The sequence below is a fragment of the Falco peregrinus genome, chromosome 2 (genome assembly GCF_023634155.1).
Source record: "Falco peregrinus isolate bFalPer1 chromosome 2, bFalPer1.pri, whole genome shotgun sequence".
In the NCBI taxonomy this organism is placed as follows: Eukaryota; Metazoa; Chordata; class Aves; order Falconiformes; family Falconidae; genus Falco; species Falco peregrinus.
The window spans coordinates 79939333-79963492 of record NC_073722.1 but is presented as its reverse complement, the minus strand read 5'-3'; the positions used below and the strand labels follow the sequence as shown (position 1 = coordinate 79963492).

At 42.6% G+C, this 24160-nt stretch overlaps 1 long non-coding RNA gene across 5 annotated transcripts; it reads right to left on the bottom strand.

The window, feature by feature from the left end:
• Positions 1 to 262: 262 nt before the first annotated feature.
• LOC114010808 (uncharacterized) lies at positions 263 to 23014 on the bottom strand. 5 transcript variants are annotated; one of them, XR_008745553.1, is made up of 8 exons: positions 20479 to 23014; positions 20096 to 20169; positions 15187 to 15429; positions 8575 to 8767; positions 5724 to 5810; positions 3489 to 3588; positions 2711 to 2778; positions 263 to 824 (listed from the first exon to the last, which is right to left on the bottom strand). It is a non-coding gene; the product is annotated as an uncharacterized LOC114010808 (long non-coding RNA). The 5 variants fall into 5 exon arrangements; XR_008745552.1 differs by lacking the exon at positions 15187 to 15429; XR_008745555.1 differs by lacking the exons at positions 5724 to 5810; positions 15187 to 15429.
• Between the last annotated feature and the right edge of the window lie 1146 nt (positions 23015 to 24160).

Below are 24160 nucleotides of genomic sequence, written 5' to 3'. Positions count from 1 at the left end.
AGGCACAGTAAGGCACAGTATATAACCACCACTCGGTGCCCCTGCACTGGAGGGTAGGATAGAAAGGTGTCAGCAACTTCACACAGACTGTGCTAAAATAATCCTTGAATGTTTACTGTAGATTTACAGTCCTATTGTACGTGTAAGGCAGTACAAAATTCAAAAGGTTATAAAAGAGAAACTGACCTGTGCCATAAAGCAAAATTTGTCTCTTTTTTTGTTGTTGTTCTTAAAGGAAAAAGAGAAGAATTTGTGAGTACTGCATTTCATACATTTATTCAGAATTTGCCACTATTTGCAAGTAGGTTGGGAATATTTATCATTCGACTTCCGCTGTAGCTGCAAATGCATGCAAACCATCTTTAACTAGTTAGTTTAATACTTCACAGCGGCAGCTCAGGGACCAGCATGAACTAACTGTCCAAGTATTTACATGGTCTTTGGCGAGGAATTTACAGCCCACACAGTGTTCCTTCCCTTCAGCGGCACTGATAAAGGTGCCCAGGCAAAAGGAAAGGTGGCTGACATCTGTATTGCAGCAGCACCTGGGAGACATAGTGATGGATGCTGTTGTACTACATACTGTATGAACACTGAACACATGAGCAGGAACTCTTGAAGGCCAAGCCTGTGCTTCTGAAGTAAGCCCAGATACGTCTGCACAAGCTTCATTCATGCTTGTAACCATGATACAGGCGTGCCCCTAATCCCTCAGGGGTGGAAGTGATGATGCGAGAAGATTGTGAGTCTCCTGTCCTGGTACCTCCACTGGGAAAGGGGTGCTCAGGACCTCGCTTCATCATCATCTGCTCCAGCTTCTCCTTCTGTGAAAAGAGGCACAAAACTATTGGCTCAGCTTCTTAGGTAAAATGTTCTGAGACATAAGGAAAGCACTGCAAAGTGCTGTCACTAACAACACTAACAGCATTGTGAGGTTTTTTAAACAGAAAATTAACCACAGACATAGAAACAGTCAAATAGCATCTTTTTGTCATCATCAGGATGTGTAGTGAAAGAGGTTGTTTCAGTGGGGTGGCGCAAAGCACATGGCAAGAAAGTCTGTGCTTTGGTGCTGGGGTGCCCAGGACAAGCTGCCAGCAAGGAGCGGTGCCCTGCGGTGGTTCTTGAGTGGCACCTGCCACACAGCGGCAAAGGTATCCAATGGACCAAAACCAAGGTGACACTCTCTGAATGACATATAGGTTAAAAAATGCACTCTACTCCTTTGCAAAGAGTCATCCACAATCTAATACAGGCAGGATCCACATAGGAGTGATTTCAACTGTTGACAGTGTGCTATAACACAGTTTTGTGGAAAATATATTCGGTGTCACACGTATTTCTAAAACTATATTTCAGTAAATAGCACCCCAAATAAGAAAAAAAATATTTCACTCTTATTCACTACCTTTTATAGTTTTCATTACTGAACAAATTAAAGCGTAAACTTACATTGCAGTATTCTGTTTTCAAACCAATATATTCCCTAAAAGAAACTACAAACTTACTCTTTCTAATATTACTGTAATCAAGTTGTTTAAAATAATCTTTTGAAGTTTCTACAACCCAAACATTACATGATTGTGCCCAAGAACGAAAAGAGGAAATTGTCTAGAAGTAAATCTAGAGAGGATTAGTGTTTATTTAAAGCTGGCCAAGTCTTTAAAAGAATTTAACTCATATATATTAACGACAGATAGCCAGATGATCATTAATATCCACGATACTGCTTTTCAGAAAACATTAGGATGATAAAGTTATCTAATAGATCATGCAGAATGATAAATAAAACATGTAAAGCTCTGCAAGGAAAATGAAACACAAAGGAGGCAGGAATTTCATTCCTACACAAAGATATGAAATATTTATAAGAGAAAAATTTGTTAACTTTGTATTAAGACCTTTCACTCCAAATGTGCTATTTTCAGTATTAGGATTCCGTAGTGATTGCCCAGTTTTCGCTGTCTACCATCAGAAATCTGTTTTTCTAAAAGTCAGCTTTATTATAGACGATTGAAGTGTTTGGCTTCAGTCTGTACTAACTGTTTCAAGAAATCTGAATGTATTCATAACTTTTGGCATTACTGCAGGGCGTTATTCTACAAATTAAGTTTACAGTTGGCAGCGTTTTTTCATAACAAATTATTGATTGATTATTCCAGATATTGCCTGCCCTCGCTCAGCCACCAAGCACTACTCACTGCAGCGCTAAGGCAGCCTGTGCTAGAACTGTTCCTTGGACCGAGTCCCCAGATGCCACATTCCCGTCAGCTGCCACCTCTTCACTCTTGTCACCATCTTCCGCAGAATTCACCCGCGCTCTTCCCCGCTCGCTTTAACGTGCTATACCGCATCACAAATACCTTCCAACATGATACTGCCGGTGCTTATTAGAAGAGCATTTGCATTTACATTGCTTCCTAACAACCTTTATAAATTATTCCCTTGCTGTGAAATTAATAGTCATTGTGTACGCTGTTTATGCGGTTCAGGCTTCTTCATCCTTCAGTCACCATCTAGATCTGCTCAAAGCATATGGGGATGTGTGGGTGTGAACTTCAGTGAATGTTTCTGTGCTGTGCATACATATCCTGGCAAAGCATATTCACACCTATATCACAATGTGACAAGTACTAGGTACCAATTTAAATGGATAGAATCAACTTTAAGTTCAGTAAATGCTAAAAAAGTTAATATTTTTGTTACTTACAAATCAGTGATACCACACTCCATCAGTTTATGTTCCATTTATTTTTCCAGGAAGAAACCATCCAGTACCTGGAATAAAACAGCATTAAAAACTAGTTTTACCTTATACCAAGGAAGCATATTGCAGACAGATTGACATGAGGTAAGTTACCAAGGTGACCTAAGCTTATCATGGAATCGTCCTGATCATTCTGGACATTTTCACGACAATATGCCCAACTTTGTGTGTGCAGAGCTCCTCCCTGCATCCACCGTCCAAGAATAATCTTATTAGACAGATCATAGAAAAAAAAATAGTTTGTGTTCAAAACATGGTTATGACCAAGTTTGTTTCACACAGACTCTACCATCACCCGTAATGACAGTAGTGAAAATTAAGACTTTCCGTTCCCTTCTTTATGTAAAGAACTTAATACAAAGAAATCCCTATTTCCACTGGGACCTTCAGCTTCTGTACAAATACACAATGATAAGTTTAAGCATTAAATTAAGTTGGAGCAAGGAATCCTTGAGGAATACAAAAACAGAGACGTGAAGAAACAGACAAAAATAAGTGGCCTGCACAGGTAGGCAGTCACTGACTGTGGGATGGAATTCTATACAGCGTGTTCCTTGTGTTACCTGGATCTATATTTAAGAAAGACAGCAATAAATTATCACTTTCCCTCAGTTTTTTGTGTTAATTTCCCCATTTGTTTCATTTAGGGAGTAGCTACTTCAAGTATTCCTTAACCATTCTGCAGGTAGCTGTGATAAACGCCGTCTTCCTACTGCCGTACCAGCTGATTTGTGCAGAGAACATCCACTGTTGCCGCTGTGCCACTGCTGGGGAAACATGGAGACCTGCTGTCTGCTTCACTTTTCATTTCCAGAGCAAATCTAAAATAAAAAATAAAAAAATTACCTCTTTCATTGTTACTGTGCTTAGCAGAGCAACTAGCACAGGGAAGTTGCCAATGAACATCTGTAGCCGACCAAGTGTATCTTGTAAACATGTCTTCTAAGTCAGGAAGAGAAACTGAAACATAGGAAGCAATTGTACCTAAAGGGGTAGTTGCGATTAGTGGGTTTTGGGAAATCAAGTGACACTTTGGAAGATGTACATTTTTGAAAAACATGAACTCTTGAAAATTTTGTCAGGATGAAGCTCGCTGCTAGGAATTTTCCCTTTTCTGTGCGATTAGCAACTTAAAAGGCTGCTGACATATGCTGGCATCTGGCACGATGAGAGCCCTGTACACTGCCACAATAAGCATACTCCTGTTATCTAAATTTTTGTTTATTTTCTTTCAGCTCAAGCTAGCCGGAATGGAGACAGCTCTGTGTATTTAGTCCCTGGGATTTGAAATGCTTCAGAAGAATCCTCCCACAAATCATCTGGAGAGTGGGGCTTGGCATCCATGTGCTCTTGTTTGTGTGTAATCAGCACCCACGTGAGGAAGCAGATTCTGCAGCGGCAGAAGAGCTAGGGTGGCTCACTTCTGCTTCACTCTACTGTTGTGCTGCAGTCCAGGTCCTCACCTGATTTAAATCCATGTATTTTAATGAGATCAACAAAATCCTGCCAGTTTGAAAGAGCTAAGGACCCACTCCATGTCCCTGATCCCCACCAGGGTCCCAGGGAGATCTCGCAGTGTTGCAGCACAGGATCGATGCGCCCCTCTTAGTCTCTGGCTTTCTGGGGGTGCACTGTCGGAACCCCAGGAAGACAGACCTGTCTCAGGCGGGCCTAGCTGGCTCCTGGGGAAGGGTGCGTGACCGGCCACAGAACAATCTTCCCCTGTTCAGCCAGTGGCGACATCTGTGTCTTGTTAGCCACGCACACATCTTTACAATGGCTCTTCTCTCAGGTGGAAGCGAGCTGTGTAGCTTCATTCCATCGATGTGAACAGCTAACAGCTTTGCCTCCAGCCTTCGCATTACCGTTGCGCTCAGGTATGAAGTTAGATTCCTTGTGCTGTGGAGGAGAGGACTTGAAGCACAAGAGAACATTTCATTTTTAATTAATTTGTCTTGGTCCCTTGTGTTCCAAAAATAAAACCAATGCTCCCAAAGTTAAATATTTGCATGGATATTTTGTTATATCCAGACAGACTTTCTGAAGTTTTATCTGAAGCACCTGTAATTCTTAACCCACGCTCATCACCAATACACTTGCGGTGAGGGTCCCACTTGCCGCACGTGTAAATCTCTGAGCCAGATACTGGGTTGATACTCCTGGGTAATGTAAATACATTTGATTAAAAACACACATCAGCGCATCTTCACATTGCAAAGAGGGCCCTTCCAAGCAAAAATATCATGTTTTTTCGAACCCAGCAATAATAGTATGGGTATTCAGTTAATTTGAACTTGGAGACAGACACTGAGGCTAGGGGAAATATTTTCCTGCTGTGGTTAGATCTCCAAAGATCTGTGCACGTGGGAGTCAAGTTGCACTTCACTTTGTGGGAGCTTCAAACCTGACAGTTCCAAGGATAGTCTTGCGGGAAATAAGAAAAGGATTTGTAGGTGGATAAGATGCAAGGGAATCTGAAAAAAAATCCTGGTCCACCAGTGGACTGAACCCATTCCGCAGTGTTTTCAAATCTTTGGTTTTGTCGTTTTTAAAGAGGACTAAAAGTACTGAACATATCCAAATCATTACATAGCTCTGAGATATTAAACATCTCATGGTTTTGCAATCAGCATATGTACATTTTGTCATAAAAACCACGCAGGTACTTCATAGCCCTGGTAGAGTATCTCTTTGCCCCAGATATTTAAGATTAAATGCAACCCTTTTGAAGGCAACTGAAAATGCCTAATTGGCCTATATGTACTCACTTACAAGATCATAAAGTGAAATAGGGTAGCTGACATTCAAGGCTGTGGATGTGGACTCCATAAAAATGTGGTAGCTTGTTCCAACTGTAATTTCCCACAAAATAATTTTCAAGACTATATCTGTCCAACATTTACCTAAGTTCATTTGAAACACCGCAGAGTGGTCAGAAAACCAGAAAAGAACTTACATTTCCCTTTTCTCCAGAGTAATTTGTGGGGCCAGATACCTTTCCCAGAGTAGTAAGAAGGAGATAAGATCCAAATGTAGAATTATTCTGGAAAACAAGTAAGGACCCCTTTTTGGAGTTAAAAAAAGCACAACTAGTTTATACCATTCCACTCCTTTACCCTTACGGTATGCAGCGTGGGCATGCGGTCCTCTCCGCTCCACCAGAGAGTTCAGTAACTAATTCCCAATATCTTTCCTGAGATGCTGCAGAGCACCTTTTTTTACTGGACATAACTATGTGTTTATCTACTCAGTGAAAAAAAATAATCTTAAAGGAAACAAAGCTTAGTCAAAATAGGGAAGATGGAACAGAATTAAAATAAACACTTGCGTTAGCCTATCTAGCTTGCCCCTCCTCATGACTTGAGCTAGATGGCTATTCTCAATCTATTTACCCAAAAAGCATAAAGTGGGTGTATGTCTACCAAGTGAATCTGTGTGCTTACCGCCCCCCCCCCCAGCCAGCCCCCGCCGGCTTGCTCAGGACGAGTGCCTCACCATCCCGGCGCTCCTGCCTGCTCCTTACGGGGCCAAGGTGGCTACTGTTTTCCAAGCTGATATCCTCCAGCTACCTGTGCAGGTCTCGAGGCTCAGCAAGGCTACGAAGACCCTTAACGCCAATTATTAGACACCCTTCAAGGGCTTGCCAACCTAGTTGAGAAACCACATCTCACACGAGCTTGGCCCTAGCCGGATTATGTATGCTGGTTGCCACTTGAAACTTTCCTTGGCTTGCCTGTGCAAGGTGAAGCATGCCAACGCAGCCATGCCAGTGAAAGCTCAGGGAGAATACGTAATTATAAAGAAAGATGTCTTTCACAGCCATGGCTTATTTCAGCCCCCTCACTAAGATGAGATGCAATATTACAAGAGCTTTCAGGAGAAGGCAGCTCATACTGAGGCTGTTGCTGTTACTGTAGCTGTCTTAATTATAATCGTGCAGTTAAAGGGGTGTATGGGGGGGGAATCCTGCACTGTCCTTTCAACTGAGAAGACAGGCATTTTTCATCACTCCTCTTAAAATCATTTCCCTCTGTTTTGAAGTATGGTTTGAGGCAAGCGCTCCAAATCTTCTATCAGACTTGGGTCTCTGATGATCCCCTTAGGCTCCTGTTCTGCTGTATTAATTGAAGCTTAGTGCAGTAGGAAATTTGGCCTCATAAATTTTAGAAATGCTGCATATTTATCTAGTACTACCATAACCTGAGATACATTTTAATTTTTGATGTCACTAATCGCTTCTTTCGTATGGAAAAACACGTTGCCATGGTGAAATCTTAAGATTTTTTTAGACAGGAAAACATCAAAGAGGAACATTAGGAAAGTGTAAAGATTTCCTTCCTTTATAATGCTTGCTGTGTGATACATCTTTGAACAAGTCACAAACATGTGTCCCTCCTTGTTGTAAAGCACATAACAAAACGTGCGCACCTACCTCGCAGGGGCGTTCTGCGGCCTGGTGCTTGTAAAGCCCCTTTGAGGATGAAAAGCATTATATGAGTACTGAGCACTAATCTCGGGCATGCGGACAAGCCACGCACACTCAAAGGAAAAACCTTTCTAATAACATCCATCTGCATCTTGAATACAAGAAAGAAATTGTAAGACAGCCTGTCAATGATCAAGGCTTTTTCATGCAGCTCACCCTACTGTTTGGCAGCTGGCCAGCTCAGCGAGCCTACGGAGGAAAATGGCTCTGAAGGAAAAAATGTGCATGTTAAGCAGAGGACAGCCTTTGTGAAGGGTGAGAAAAAACAAGACAAATACCCTCGGCTGCCAAAGCACTCTCTGGTACATGGAGGAATGAAGTGAGACAAAAGGGAAGGAAGAAACTGCAGTGGGCAGGAGCCTTCTCTTCTCATTAAAGATAACTCTAGCCTGTATGCACGACAATGCTGAAATAAAATGCATTTCTACTTCAGGACCAGGCCTGCTTTACATTAAGGATGTTTCTCTGTAGAGAAGCTGGGAGAAGCCAGGGAAGGATTTATTTGGAGCTGCGGCACCTAAACCAATCAAGAATGCGTGTCAACCTTCAAAACTGTATTAATGATACCACAAAGTCCTTAAAAAAATTTGTGGGGCAATGCAGCACAATCTCAGCATGCTGAGGAGATCCAAGTGGCCCTTCTTCAGATGGAGTGATGCTAACCTTTTTATTCAACAGGACTTATCTCACTGTCAAAGGCACTTTAACTGGTGCTGCTGACATGCAGGGCTCTGGCTCCCTGAGTCCTCCCCTAGTAATACAAGCCCCCCATGCAGAACCATAAGCAAATTCTTTTGCCTGATATATATACGCACACACATATATATATCTCCAATGTCAGATCTAGCCCCCTTATTTCCTCTCACCAGTCATCTACAGATTCATTTCACTCAAGCTGTGCTCCAGCTGTACAGTGGTGCATTGCTGCAGCAAACATATGGAGACTCAGCCAAGAGTCCTCCTTTGCTTCCTACAGGCTTCCAGGCTCTCTCTCCCCACAGTGCCTCATGCACTACCTCAAATGCAGCAAGGTTTAATTAAAGTAAAATATGCAGGAATTGAACTAATAACAAGAAAATCTCCATCTATCACCCTGCATTTAGAGAATTTCGTCTGGAAAGCTTTCCAGTCCTCCATTAAAATGTTTACATGCGAGAGGTTTCTCCTCTAATAAATCGTGATTTACATCTAGATATTACTTTTGTTCTGATAGCTTGTCTTTACTGAAAAGTCATGACTCACGTGTAGCCTTTCATTCAAATTTCTGCCAAACAGAAAGAGTCCAGAATTAAATATTTAAGCGGCTTTTAATTCACATTACCTTGGCACAGATTAATTTAGCACAACTCATCGACTTCTAACACAATCAATAATTAATGTGGCTGCAGGTCATCTACTTCAGAGTTCTGATACTCTTCCTAATGTCTTCCTGCAGTTTGCTCCACGAGCCCAGGGAAAACAGGCCAGCTCTACCACAGTTCACTGGACCGTAATTCACAGAGGAGCTCAGTCCACTGAAATAAAATATAGAATAAAATAAAATAAAATAAAATCCCAACCAACCAAAAAAAAACCCCAAAAACCCAAACAAAAACCACACCAAAAGCCCACACCAAAGCAAAAGACTTTGAATATGCTCTCAGAAGTGTTCAGGATCCAGTAGATGAGCCCTGATGCACTTTCCCGCTGTGGTATATCGTGTTACTAATCCCAGAATTTGATTTCCTGACCTCCCCCACTCCACCCAGGGATGGCAGAAGAGCATGTGTCCATGCCTCAGCTGTCCCAGCCCAGCCTGGCAGCCTAAGCCAAAATCTGCAGCTGAAACCGAGATGCCACAGTGTGGACTGAAGAAACACCACTCACCAGGTGGGGGTATGTGGCACCCCATCTGTCACTGCAGGGCTGGCAACCTGCAGCAGGGGGACTGGCAACTGGGAAGAGTGGTGTTAGAGATCTGCAGCATGCAAAGATTAGTACCGGCGTTCATTTGGCTGTTAATTTTGAATCCATTTCACAGTGTCACTACCTTAACTTGAGCGCGAGAGAAGTCATTCTGATGTCGACAAAGCCAATAAATACTCCAATAAAATAGTAGCTTTCCTGAGACCTCCAGGTTTTTTTTAACCAAATTCAGACCTGCCATAAGTACCGACAAATACATTCATTCGCATAGCAAAAAAAAACCCAACCCCCAAACAAAACCACATTACATAGTAACAGACAAAGCACAACCCTCAGAGTCAAACCTGGGGAAGCACAGAAATCGCATATTAAGGGTAAAGTCTTTAGCATGGCCTACCATCTTCAGACCATCTGCAATGACCCTCTTATCAAATCAACAGCATCATTAACACTGCTACCAGTAAATCCCAGTAAAACAAAACATCAGGTGTTTTTTTCCCCAGCCTTCCAGCAAAAACCTTGGCAGCAAGTTCATACACTCCTGTATTCACAGACTGCTGCACCCAGATACCACAGTTGTTCCTTGAGAAACTCTGTTTTAAAATAAAACAAACTACCAAGTCTAAGCAGGCAGAAAAAGCGGAACGTGCCACAGCTGCAGTATTGCCTGGTATCTCCCTCCGCCTCAGGAACAGACCCCTCCAGCAAGGCAGCTTGTTTGCGAGGGCTGAGGAAGCCCTGATGGCCACCATGTGGCTGCTCACAACTGGAAGTGCCTTTTGAATGACATTACATGTCTTGTTGCTGCTGAAAATTTGGAAGTCATATGATTTAACCCATAGTCCAATGACACAGCAGTCACGTTTTCCCATCTTTTATCTCTCTGTGACTTACTAGGCTTTTTCGGTACAAAATATAACCATACCAATGAGAAGGCTGGTCTTCTGCTTCCATCGTTAGACATGTACTATCAGTTGTGGAAGAAGTTTGCATAGCATAAAGACAGACAAGAAAAATAAAGGTTATCCCCCTTCCTGTATGAAAATCAATACCTATATAAGCACACGTAACAAGCGTAGCACCGCTTGTGTAAGTACGTCACATCTTCAACTACACTGGTATTTTAAATGGCTACACTTTTCCACGAAGGTGAGGACTTGAGGACGAAGCCAGCCTCTGCCCCTGTTTGCTCATGCTGCCTCCCAGCCGCACAGCGCTGCAGATGGCCATTGCATCTGACCATTGCAGATGACAGCAGGCGGCTGTCCCCAGGCCCTGGAGATGCCCAGCAGGGGCTGGGCGCGCTCCCACCCTGGCGTGACAGAGCACAAAACAATCCAGCTGAAAAGCTTGGGGGAGCGGCTGTTGGGAAAGTAAAGGAAGGAGGAGTGAGCATGGGAGAGCAGACTGGGAACAGGAGGAGAGATGGGCACAAGTCATGATGGGAGGAGCAGCTGAAGGGTAAAGAGGAGGAGCTGGGAGCAAAATGTTGTTGAACAAGTAACCCTTGGTGATTCAGAGCCAGTGTCCACCAGCTCAGCTCTTACTCAGAAGATCAGCATTTGCCAGCAAGCATGCACAGACAAGCACTGCCAATCACACACTCAGATACTGCCCTTTAGGGATGGTTGGGAAAAAGAAAACTATTAAAGCGACGATAAAAAAAGGTTCAGTGCACAAATCAGGGCTGCCACGTATGTTTAACTAGAGTGTTAATGAACACTGCGCTATCCTTGATTATTCATTGATTAGAAGTCTGTTTCAGATGTGCTTGGAAATATACTGCTCTTGCTGTGCATTTTTAATACCGTCTGTATTGCTGAAGCGCTGAGGATTTATATTGCACCATACCGGTCCCTTTGGATTCACACACAGAAGTGGCTTGTGCCCTAAGGTGTTTGCAAGCGAAAGAAAAAGCAGGAGACAACAGATGGAACCAGCAGCTGGAGGATCGGCAGAAATCAAGGCAGCTCTGATAGGCACGCCAGCCAGACTTTGGTCTGGGGCTCTCTTACTCTGTACCTTTCACCAGCATAAAAAATAAAAATAAAAATAATTTCAAAAAATCACAACAAAATTACTGGGTGAACCAAAGAAAAAGTTAGCTCTAGAGAAAGGCCTGCATGTCGTCACTTAGATCACTTCCATGGAGTGGAGGACACTGAAGAGCTGCCCAGGAGCCACCTTTTTGGCTAAAGACCCCTTGAAGCAGCAAATGGCAGCTGACACCCCAACAGTCAGGGTCTCTGCACCTCCAGCTCCCTACAGGCACATCACCCTACTTGCCAGTGGGCAGCCTCCAGCAGATTACTGCACCCCTGGACACCAGCGTGGGCCTCTCCGAGCACCCTGGGGGGCTGCCCCCCCGCCGGAGCGGGGACCGGGGCAGCCCAGCACCAGGGACACTCTCCAGGCCAAGGGGACAGTGTGTCACAACGCGTCAGTCCTCAGCACCCATGGTGGGGAAAGGCCACCACTGCGGCGGCAGGCACAGGAGCCCAGGGTCAGCAGGGGCTGGGCCCTTCCCAGGCAAGGAGAGCCCCCACCATGCTCTCCCCCCACCACGGAGCCCCGGGACACCCTTAGGTGGGTGATGGTGCCAGAGGCTTGGAGCCCCTCGCACAGCTGCGGGGATGGTGCCTCATCGTGGAGCAGGGCTGCAGGCTCCATGGGGATGAGGAAGGGCGTTGCTGCCTACCTGCCCTGCCCCAGCTTGGCCAGCGAACCCTTGCCTAGCACGGCCGGGAGCTGAAGTACAAGCAGCACAGATAAGAAAGATTAAGTAGCAGCAAAAAAAAAGTATGTTAAATAATACCATCAGGTTTGTTTCTTTGGACACTTTGATGCCTAAATAAAAAGCCCCCCCTACTTTTGTTGTTTACGTTTTTCATATCAAGTATCTGAGTATTTTTCAAGCACAAGGGATTATTTATTGTGTGGTAAGTGCACAGGGACAGCAACACAAACCTGATATTTCTCAATTTGGAAGCTCTTGTGCCCTGCTCAGCAGTTCTCATTCATTACTTAAGAGGTTGCCCCACACCTGCATATTGAAGAAAAAGCCCTGGTGGCGTTCAAGGAGAGAACAGGCTCCTGGTCCAGGGGCTGAGTGAAGAAGCCTCCTGCTGCCACCGGCAAGGCCATCTCCTGCTGAACAGCAGTTACAGAGATGCTATCCTGCCACAGCTCCATTTGAATTTCAAATGCACCAGTATAAAAGAGCCGAATCCAGAATAAACCTGATGGACTAAAAATATGTAACTTTATTAAATGAATCTGCATCTGTCTGGAGGCCTGCTTGTAAATTATAGTGATGGTCTGTATATAGATTCATACTAATGACATTTTTAATAGTACAGATTTAAAGACTGATACATTTCAGTGCACTCGTATCTTCTAATAATTGAAGGAGAAGTATACTTCGATATTCTATTTCTTCCTTAAATGCCAGGATACTAGAAACAATATCTGGATGGTATAAATTGTGTTACAATATGGTATATGTATTCCATAGCACCGAATATACGAGTATGTGCTCTTCAAGTCATACCCTAATAGCAGAAACTACTACTATGTACAAGCCACAGGAACATAAAAACTGCAGTTTGAGGTCAGGTTAAGAATCCCTATCATCTAATATCCTTGCCAGAATTGCTCTTAAATCTCATTCACGGTTTCTGCCCTGCAACTTCTTTGCGGCAAAAGGTGACTCAATTTAGCTATGAACTGCATGAAAAAGTGTTTCCTTTGATGTTTTAAATCTATTTCTAGCAATTTAATTCTAGGGTTTTGCTTATGAAATGTTGCAACTGCTCCTTATTCATCTTCTTCAGAATGGTCATTATTTAACAGCTCTCTCCTATGGCCTCTTCAGTCATTCAAGAGAGAGAGGGGGAGAACAGAAAATTTATATAGACTTCCTGAAAAAATGAAGTCAAATACATTGTCTTTAATTCCAGATTACTGCTAGTATTTGGCTGTTAAGATTAACAGGATGGCACAGGTTGATAAGCACATCCACATCAACCTCTTTCAGTACCTTTTCCCGTTTTAGCAGATCATTTCATGAGATTGGCAAGAACGTGGAACCAGAACAGCACTCAATATTCAAGATATGGCTGCAGCACAGACATATTCACTGGCGTAGTATCTGGAGGTCACGTTGAGTTGCCTGTTCCGCTATGAGCCAACACAATAGCATCCCCACTCCTTGTCAGAAGGAGCACACAGTGGTAAAACTGCATGGTGTAAATTGTATAAATAGCACCCAGTGACAAAACCAGCCTGTCAGTTTACCTACTCAACTCTTCTGCAGCGTTGTTAATACTATTAAAAAAATAGAGCAATTTTTTGAAAAAATGCCAAGTTGGATAAACCCATTTCAATCCAACTACTGTGCTGCATGCTGTCCAAGGAGCTTTTCTACCCTGCTTTTTATCTAATATCACGGTAAGATTGTTGTTACTCTCAGTAGATGGTGGATTACGCTCTCTTAGGAGCGTAGGTTTTCTGGCAAAAGCACTTTTCCTGAGAAACTAATCTTGGAAAGTGCTTTGGACTCTTCTCGCTGACTGTCCTTAATCCAGTAGCATTGCAAAGATATTGTGTGACACAGGCATTGCTCCTGTGAATGATTTCTGCCAGGCAATTCTGAGACAAGAGGAATAGCCAAGGTTATTTTTAAAGCACCAGAAGTAACTTAATCACAGCAACATAATCACTAATCGAGAATGCACAGCTTGCTATTAGTGACACTGATATCTTGTAAAGAGGAAAGTATAATTCACCTGCTTATTTATAGACTTTGTTGCATGTAATGGAGCAAGTGTGTTGTTGCAGGTGTCCATGTTAGCAGATTGGTTCACAATTAGCATATTATTCATACTCATTCTATGACTCTTAAAATAAAGAGCCAAGCATCTATGTTTCAAGTTCTTAATACTCCAGATAGGGCTAAGATTACTGTTCCATTTCTAGTGGTTTATAGATTGGAAGATTAATTATTTTTAAAAAATACCTTAAAAAAATCCTTAAAAATAAAATGAGATCTGTTTATTCATAGTATCTGTAAGCTTCTTGGTTCTGATGTCAAGAAAATATATAACTTTCTCGTCACAATCCAATTTTTTAAAAAATAGTGCACTCACATACCTCCACAGCTGTGTCCTAGAATTTCTGCTGATCTCCTGAATCAGCTGGCAACCTTAAGGTCAAGAGGGGTTTGACCTTCTCATATAGACTCAGAAACCATCTTCTCAAGGAAGCAAAGATGATAAAGTGAATGATAAACCTGACCAAGCAAGACTTCTTCACTATATCATTTCAGTTATTCTCATAGAGGATCTGGATTAACTGCTTGAATGACTATATAGCAGGTGACAGGAGGGTAAAGCTTGCTTTGATTTCTTCTAGTGTCTTCCAGCCTCAGGCTCTTAATCAAATTTAAAAGAAAAAGCTAAGCAAATAAAAGCAGAGTTAAATACTACTTGGGAGTATGCACAGGTGATACATTTTACCTTTTGAAGATATCTAACTGCAGTATCAAAATGACACTTCATGTGTCTAAGGGCGTCACTGCCTCTGCCTTCATAACGTATATGTAAAGAAGGAAAGTGCTGAAGAAGGACCATGACCATACAAGAGTCTGAATTTCCACACTCTACGCAAGTGCCACAACTGATGGGCTGTTTGTAATTACAGAGCCTCCGGGGGGGTTAGACTGAAAGTCTCAGCCTGTCCCTCTGCACCAGCCTTCATCTGCTCATTGCCGGAGCCCCCGGTCCGCACGCAGATGCTCAAGGGACCCAAAGGCACTGACATCCCTGTGTCGGGTGAGAGCGCTGCTCCGGGCGCAGCCCTCCTGGCCCATGCCGGGAGCAGTTTTGACCTTCAGCCACTTGTTCCCATCTCACACCGTTTGTTTTAGCACCACCATTTCTCCCCAGGCCACCCCTGAGGCCACATGGAAAATAAGATCAGTGAACTGATCTGTGTTAAAAATAACCAGGAAAAACCACAAACATTTTACCATGCAGTCGAGAAGCAGCTGCTTCAGTGCCACGGGCAGCCCCGGGCAGGTCCACAGAGGGGCTGAAGCTGGTGGCACTGCCAAGAGCTGACACCTGACGTCCCACCCAGCGCTGGTGGTCCGTGTTAGAGGGTCATCAGGGTGGTTCTTAGAGGGTGGGTTCCTACACCAAGCAGGTGAACGTTGTGATTGCCATTTGCATGGGTGTACCCAGAAGGTTGAGATATCTGAGGTACCTTTTCCCTAAAGGCAGAAAAAGGCAAAATCCAGTAGTGAGATGCAGGAACTCTTGATGCCTACTTGTCCCTGATGAGTACTTACCTCTGTGTACCGACTGCCGCTTGGTGCTTTTCAAGGGGAGATACATTAATGGAAGAAAAATGGAAAGCAGTTTATGATGTTGAAAATCTGCCTCCACTTTTTAAAGAAAATAATGGAAGAAAAATAAGCTGGAGAGACATATTTGCATTTGAAGTAATGTTTGAAATTATCGTCTGTAACAGAGCTTAAGCTTTTCATTATTTCTCCATTTCTCATTCACAAATTAATATTTAGCACTCGGTCTGGCTTGACTTATCAGTTTTAAAACAGAATAGAAACCCTTCTTATCACTGATTTCGAATCCCTGGCCCTGGGGCTCTGTTTTCTGAGCAGCTCACTCCTGCAAACCACTGAGTACCTTCAGCTTGTGTGGAAATTAATAGGTTCTGTTGTAAACATACGTCCTGGGTCTGCTTATGCTTTTCATTAAGTCCTCATGAAATAGCTATTCCTAGATAACACCAGCTGTGGCCATTTCATACTGGAAAGTGATTGGGACTTTCCAGTTTAACTGGAACCAGGAACTCTAGAAAAAGAAAGCCCACACATGGAATTAATTTGAAAAAAAAGTTAATCAGAGCAATACCAAGCACAGCTCATGGTATTTGCTATATGTTTGTAGGGGTTTAAGCCAGGTTAAAGGTGTTCATCACAGGGTGACAAGGCCAATTTTGGCCTTGATTCTCTGAAACCTTACACAAAATATGCTTAACCACAGCCACCACGAGTAGTAATCCTAACTACCAGCTTCAGCTGGTTACATTCTGTCGTCTGGAAGTTAGTCTGGCCAGTAGGATGAACTATTTCTGTTGTTGTTGAGGGAGTGGGAGGACACTAATTCCCTAAAGGGTGTTGTAAATTCAAGCAGTGGTTCTGTATTTAGCAATTATTTGGTTCTGTTCTTTTAAATATGCCCTACTAGCATATGTGCTTGCTGGGGAATAAGACTGCTAGGATTTATGTGGTTATTTATTTACATTAGTATAAATAATATGTAATGCCCTAGCTTGTAATTAATATTTCAGCAATAACGGTGAAACAAAAGGAAAACCATTCTCAGCGTTATTCAAATAATTGTCATTTCTACCATCATCTCATCCCATGTTCATCATTCTGGGAATATGCCCACAGCTTTCTCCAAAAACCTGATGAAATAAATAGGGCTTTCGTGCCTAGAGAATCAGTGCATCTGGACCCAGCCAGGGAGCATACTGCAGAGATCTCAAGTCTCCACAGAGTGTTTGCTGCCAGCAGCGCCTCTCTTTATCTGACCAAGAATAGCTGCTCAAACGCCTTTGCTAAGCCAAACTGTTGAGAGGCAGTCCCTCGGGAATCAAGCCAGGGTTTTTCCCCGTGACAGATATATTCCATCTTCATTCTTATTAATGGAACATTTATAATTGATTTTCTTTGTTTACCCTTTCCCTTATTCTACAGGGAAGAAGGAAAGTCTAAACTTTGTTTCTGTATGGCAAACATGAAGGCGTTCCTTACAGAATGTTAATCACACAGTGGGAAGCACTGAGAGACCGCTTCGCTTCCTATTAAATTACAACTCAATTCCTACCGATTATTCATATACATTGTTTCTTCTGAAGTCCAGACAGAACAATAACACATAATTAGTGGAGATTCTTCTCTGTAAAGGGGAATGCACAGTTACATGAGAGTTCAGACTATGGAATTGAAAAATAATAAACCCCATGGAAAAATCAGGACATAGTTCCAAGCTATATTTTCTGTGTCAGCAGAGTTGATTTAAGAGGTTCCTGCTTTTTATTTTTGCACCTATGGCACAGTCCATTGCCTTTGCACTTGTGCTGATGCAACTGTTTTGTGGCTGTGCTGTAAACTGGATTAGTGAAACAATCTTAGGAAAATTTCCCCATCACCTTTAATTAACAGTGAAAAATGTTATAAATTAGCAGGACCCCATCATGCAGATGCCTTGGAACCACACTGTGCATCAGCTATTAGCTCAGAGAAGCAGGCTCGGTTAGTACCTGCTCCTCAGAGCTCAGCTGCTGATTCCAGGATGCTGGAAATGCAGATATGATGTTAAAGGAAGCACTGCATGGACTACCCACACTAAAAATTTTTCCCCATGCTGAACAGGACTGAATCCCGTTTTAAAAGGTGCCCTTCCCTGTTAATGCAACATGGTCAAAACAAAATCATCAGACTTTACTGAGAGGCTAACCTGACTTTGAGCTGGAGTGATCTCTGTTTCAATTGTTTCTGCACATAGTGATTTATTTTCAGTTAATACGGATCCTGAGAAGACATTGACTTGGAAATTAATCCTTTTCCTAGGAATAGGAGTCAAGCATTATCTACACTTGAAAATTCAGTTGGATTAATATTTAATTATAGAAACTATTCTGGAATAACTCCCCAAGTAGTTCACAAAAAGAGTTCCTTTCTGTTCTGTTTTGCTTCACCCATTTTCAAGAGCTGCTCCATGTGAAAACTCACCCTCCTGTTTTGTGTTTCTGTTTTTATTTTCTGGTAACTATGATAGTTTGGAGATGATTTCTCCCCGCCCCCGCCCCCCCCCCCCCCCCTTCCCCCTCAGTCTGGATCAATACAGCTCTACTAGCTAAAGCAATAGCATAAATATCAGTAGACCAGCAGGGAATTAATTTAAATCTATACCAGCAATGAAGTCGTCTGGCATCATCAGCTGCTGCTCCAGTAGGAGACTTTGTCAGCACGCTTCTAATGGTTTGTCCTTTTAACTAAAAACATGGCTTGTGGCTTTTCCAGAGGCCTGAACCCACACTATCATCTCCGTGTGACAAAGCTTTAGGGCTGAGCCTGGTGCAGAAGGAACTCTGGCTGATGCCCAAAGAAAGACCCGTCTTCCACTGTAATGATGAAATATTTTGCGAGCTTTACATTTTTTTCATAAACACGGACAACAGGTCCTCAGCTGAAAACCTGTGTGAGGTTTGACTGGCTAAATGATATTCGATCGCTGAATCATTATAAAGTCCCAGTTACAAAGGTGATGATGGAAACGGTTAACAATACTATCCCTCTCAGGCAATCGTGATCTTAACAACTTAGTCATACTAAATTTGGGGTGTCTTTTTTGAAGCTATTATCCAAGTGCTTTGTAATAACCATTAAGGCAGAATCTGCCATCATATGCTGCCAAACTCTAACAACCTTCAGTTTTGGCAATAAAAATATCAATACTAATTTCAATCTGTAAATTGATGCTACAGAGACTTTGGTGACTTATGAGCTCCCACAAGACACTTGCCCTGTCTGCACAGAGGAGAGACACTGCTTGCAATCATGAGCCCTCAGGTTTCTAGCTCTCTGTGTTGCTAGAGCAGTTTTCTAAATACTTGATTTACTTATTTATATTTAATCCATACAGACTGTAAGAGCACAGGGCTCCTTGCAAAGAGCACCACTGCCTGTATTTTACTGGCTGTGACACGGTGGTGTGGTGGTCACTGGGCAGCCTCAGCAAGAGTGGAACAGTGAGGGCAGCTCTGTGCCTGTCCACCCTCCAGCATCCTGCACTGCAGCCAAAGGGAGCTCAGGTGCTCGGGCTGGTGGGAGCTGTGAGGCTTTCCAGCCAGATGTCCCACCTGAAGGCTCAGTGGACCTTGGGACATCAGGAGTATGGCTCCGCTTCCCTGTTCTGGTGCAGTACCTTCTGGAGGCACACCTGGTCAGCTGGAACTGCATCTCATTCCATAAATTCAGACCCTTTTGTAAATCTGCACTAAAATTCCATGTAGACGCATCTCTGATTGACCTGAAAAGTCTCTCAAACTCACTGGGCTTTGTTATTTGAAGTAACTTTCCTTCAATGATATTTTAACTTGACATTGAAATCAATTAAAATGAATTAAAGCCACTTTAATTCTGGATTAGAAAACCTATATTGACTTAATTTAGTAAACCAAAGCCACTTTAAATATTATCTTCGGCTAACACATATTCATTTCCTGAACACGTTTATATAAATAAAACTGAAAGCACCATTTTAACAGGTAAGCACTCCATCAAAAATAACAGAAAGTTGCCTTTTACCAGAAGAAGGAGGCTAATTTTGTTTCGTGTCATGCCACTTCTTCAATAGCCAGATTTTCGGAGCAGGAAAAAGGAATGTTTCTGTGAAAAAACCCATACGTGACCCCCACTCCAGGAGACACGCTCTAACAAAAGGTATAACAAGTACAATGTTCTTGCAAAGTGGAACAGCTATATAAAATTGTTGCATTGTAAGAAAGATAAAAGAAAATAAAGCACACTGAAATAGGTTAGTAGCAAAAAATTTAAATGAGTTTTTCTGTCTTTTCCGTCTATAAGGCCAGATGCTGTGCATCATTTCAGAACAATGAAGCCTGAACATACCCCCTCCGTAGGAGCGACATCTCCAGCAACAGAGGGTGCCAGCAGTGCTAACTGCCTGTGGTTACGTACTGTCCTCCATACGTATCACCTCACAGGCCTCACCACCCTGGTGGGACTGGACGGGGTGTGAGGGAGCTCAGCCATTCCACCAGGGAACATCTCCAGAGGGGAGAGCAGAGTAAGGTGAGGAATACTTCATATATGAAATTACCTGAGTTGCAGAAAGCCGCGCTCTGCTTTGCAGTTTCATGCTGAATTATCATTAGGGCTGAGATAAATCATGACCTAAAGAAGGAACAAGAGAGAACAGAGCTGTTAGATTAAAATCTATGCTAAGCAAAACATCAGCCCAGGCTTACAGAAGCTTCAAGAAAGTTTTTGTAACAGTTTGCCTGAAGTCCGGCTTCCGGGTGGATGAAGCTGCCTGAAAAATAACCTGACTAAAGCATCCTACTTAATATAACACAACAGCTGCTTTTAGGGGCTGAGTGGCTGTGGGGTGATCCTCCCACATGACTAGAGCTGGCAGAGATGCGGGAGGAGCTGTGTGAGGGAGTAAGGTCTAACCCGACATAAGCCATCAAGTGGTCTCACCTGGCCGATTCCCAAATGCTGCAGAGAGACCCAAACCATCGGGCTGGCAACCCCTGCGTGCCCAGAATCCCACCGGGTGCGTGTGCTCGCAGATGTTGTTCGGTCTCATGCAGGGCGTGGGGTGCAGAAGTAGCAAAAAGCTTCAGACACCTGAATTTGTTCCTCTTTCCACTTGTTCTAGGTCCTCATTTCGACCCTCTTGTTCACACATCTAGTTACAGTTGAATTTGTATTTGCATTAGGTTATAAGAAAAAGATCTACAGCTTGATTCCTGAAACAATTCGTATTTATATATGTAGATGTGGTATACATCACCTTTTTTATCATACACACCCATGCAAGTTCACATGTGATGATATGGGTATATTTAACTTGCTATGTTTATTGCATAGTAGTTTTAGAAGCCCAAAATAGGCTAGGAATTCGATTTTTTTAGGGCTGTATGAAAAAATACTACTATGTTTTTTTCCTAAAACAAGCGTTTTCAATAGTTAAGGTGCTCTTACATTGTGCTGCAGTGTGTCTACACTGAATGCCGTGTATCCCTCCAAATACACCCTTCCTAAAACACCAAAAAGAGAGAAAGTATGTAAGCTATTCATGGTTTTTATCTGTTATACACCATGTTGGAAATAGACACAACTCATTAAGTGAACACAGTGAGGGGAAGGGAAATCGGTGCCTCCTGGGAGCAAATGAGCCTGCTTTGTGGGAAGGAAGATTCCCAAGGACAGAGACAGCTAGAAAAAGCAAGTAGAAATGAGAAATCTTGGGAACTGGAAAGCTGTGGCATAACTGGGATTAGAAAATTGCTGGGAATAGCAAATGCACAGCTCCTGAAGGAAAGAAAAATAATTGTGGGGAGCCAAAGGACAGTGTGTAGCATTTAACATGACCCAGGAAGCTGGTGAAAGGTTATTTGAGCAGGAGAGAGCCTGCAAGAGAGGACCAGGGTCAGGTGTGGGTACAGACCTTTCAGAGCCTGGTTTCAGTCCGAGTTTTCTGCAGTTACAAAATTTGCCTTGACTTAGTATTTATCTGCTCATGTGAAACCAGCTTTTGAGCTTAAGGGGTCTTCTGTGCTTCTTGAGGCCCTTTGAAGAAAAGTTGTAGGGGCAACCTTGGATCTGTAGCTGACTGGGAGCTCCCTCAAGTAGAAAAAACCAGGTTCTCATCCCTGAACAGCTGCCCTTTTTGGCCCTCATGGGGATCTGGTGTTCTCTTCCCAGACACAAAACAGACTATCCGCCCCCTCCCCAGGGGAAGAAGAGCAAGACAGGGGGATAGACTTTCCTATTTGACCCTCCCACCTGGGCAAGGAGAAGGACCTCTCCCCGTTTGCTTTCCCCTGCTCACAGCTATTCACAAGCAAAGGAGTATCTTCAGTACCACAGTATGAAAGTAGCTGCAGGTGGAAGCGTAGTAAGGGGATGGAGCTACTTATCTGAGCTAACTAGCCATTGGCAATAAGAAGCCTAACTGTAACAGATCTATCTGAAAGGAATATATCTGGGACAAAACTGACAAATCTTTAGTGTCTAGGGGCTGATCCTTTGTGAATTAATGTGATACAGGGAGATAAAAGTCGGCAGCATTCAGACACTCTGCAAGCCTCCTTTGATCCCTGAGGACAACCTTTTTGCGTTCCTGCTGTGCACCACCTTTCCAGGCCAAACTCTGAATCTTCGTTGATCATTTCTCCACAAAGTCTGAACAGGCATATGGTCCTGGAAAGAACTATTGTATTGACTAACATCTCCTGCCATTACTTACAAAATATTTCCTGCTGAAACAAATCTGGTGTGAGCCTGAACTTGCGAAAACATGAATAAGGGGGTGTGTATATATTACACAGGTGCATAACCTCCATGTATATGTTGTATGTGTGTTATACCAATACACTAGGTTTGCAATACTGCTTTTCTGAATTCAATGATGTGTACCTGAATCCTCTCTCATCTTAACAAAAAAGTGTTCACGTGCCGTACCAAGGGATGCTTTGGTACATTTGTGCAGAGCTGTGTGTTCTCAGGAAGCAGTAGTTGTTTAGGAAAGACTTGTCCAATGTGAGTAGGTACATCCCAGAGGTGCTGCTGTGCACCCACAAAGGGTCTGTGTTTTAGTAACAGACAAGGGGGATGTTAAGTCTCTCTCAATTACAGAAGCAGCTGCTGTGTAACATGCGCTATCACAGCCTGATGCATTCGACAGCTCTGGCCATGAGACAGGCCAGCAAAAGCCGAGCTGCGCACAGGTGACCAGAGGTCCTCCTGCCTCACCCCCTGGTCTGCTGTGTGGCAAAGGGCGGTTAGATTTAGCATAATACAACAGGGGTTTTATCCATTATCAGCTATGTGTTCATAAATGAACTCTGCGATATAAAATGAACTCTCAGTATGCAATGGGGTTTCTTTTTTATAGCATATAGATTTTATGGTCTACTTTGTGCTTCTAAATGGGCTCTTTCTAGTACTCAAATGGATCTGAACCATTTTCTTCATGTAAAATCAATAGCGGACATGGATTCCAAGTCTTTCTTTAAATATCCAAGCATCAACAAATAATTTCACCACTCTCATTTCTGATCTGCAGATCTTGCTCTCAACAGAGATGGAAATAAAAACAGTTTAAGCTGCTTAGTGAAGATGAAATAAAAAGCTTTTAGAACAATTTATTAAAGAAATAAAGCTTTTAGCTCATTGTTCATCATATGATCTTTAACCAATTTTAAGCTAAAATATAGTGCTTATATTTTCTCTCCTTTACACCGTAGATACACTGTTGAGATATTCTAACCAAGTGTGTTTAAGACACCGGAATTGTTAGAATAATGCTTTCAAATATATTGTAGAGTGGTAATTCTTAACTCGTAGTGCTTCTGCCAGTGTTAACACCTCCAAATTTCTGAAACATGCTGAATGAGGGCCTTAATGCTGTCACCATAGAGATGACACTTTGCAACCCTTATTTATGTCTCCTTGATTGCACCAAACACGTGCACTCTTTATAGACAAACGGTTTTGATTTCTTGAGGATGATTTCTCTAGATGATGTTTTAAATAATGTCGCTGTAGAGACATAAATATTATTTTGTAGCATGGTGATTTTTTCACGATAAAGAATACTGTAAACCTTCAGATAGAGGAAAGACAACAATCAGTTTGAAGAAATGCAAAGGAAATTCCTTAGATAAAATGACAGACAGACAGAACAGACACTCTCTTTGTCTCCATGGAAAAGGATGAAAGAACCTGGTTTTTGTATTTGGCCAATGAACTGGAAAACACAGGAGAGAAGGTATTCTGGGTAAACTAAAACAAAGATATTTTTCTAGGATTAGAAAACCAAAACCACTTCTTTTTTCTTCCAAATAGAAAAAAAAAAAAAAAAAAGACATTTAAAAACTGTTTTTACAATATATTGCTTTTTTTCCCAGTAGAAAGTTTTGCAAAATTGAGCTCAAATTCATAAATATCGTTAGCTGCTTTCAGTAAATAATTACAAAAATAACCACCCAGCCCTGTTTCATAATAGCTAAATAGCTAGAGAGTGGAAAATCAACACAGTGCAGAAGGGCTATGCACTTGCACCTCCAAAGCCAGCTGCCTTTCGTGCTGTGCAATCCTGCCACAGGGAGCCCTTGCCCCCACTCTCTACTGAGCGATCACTGCAGGGAAGCAA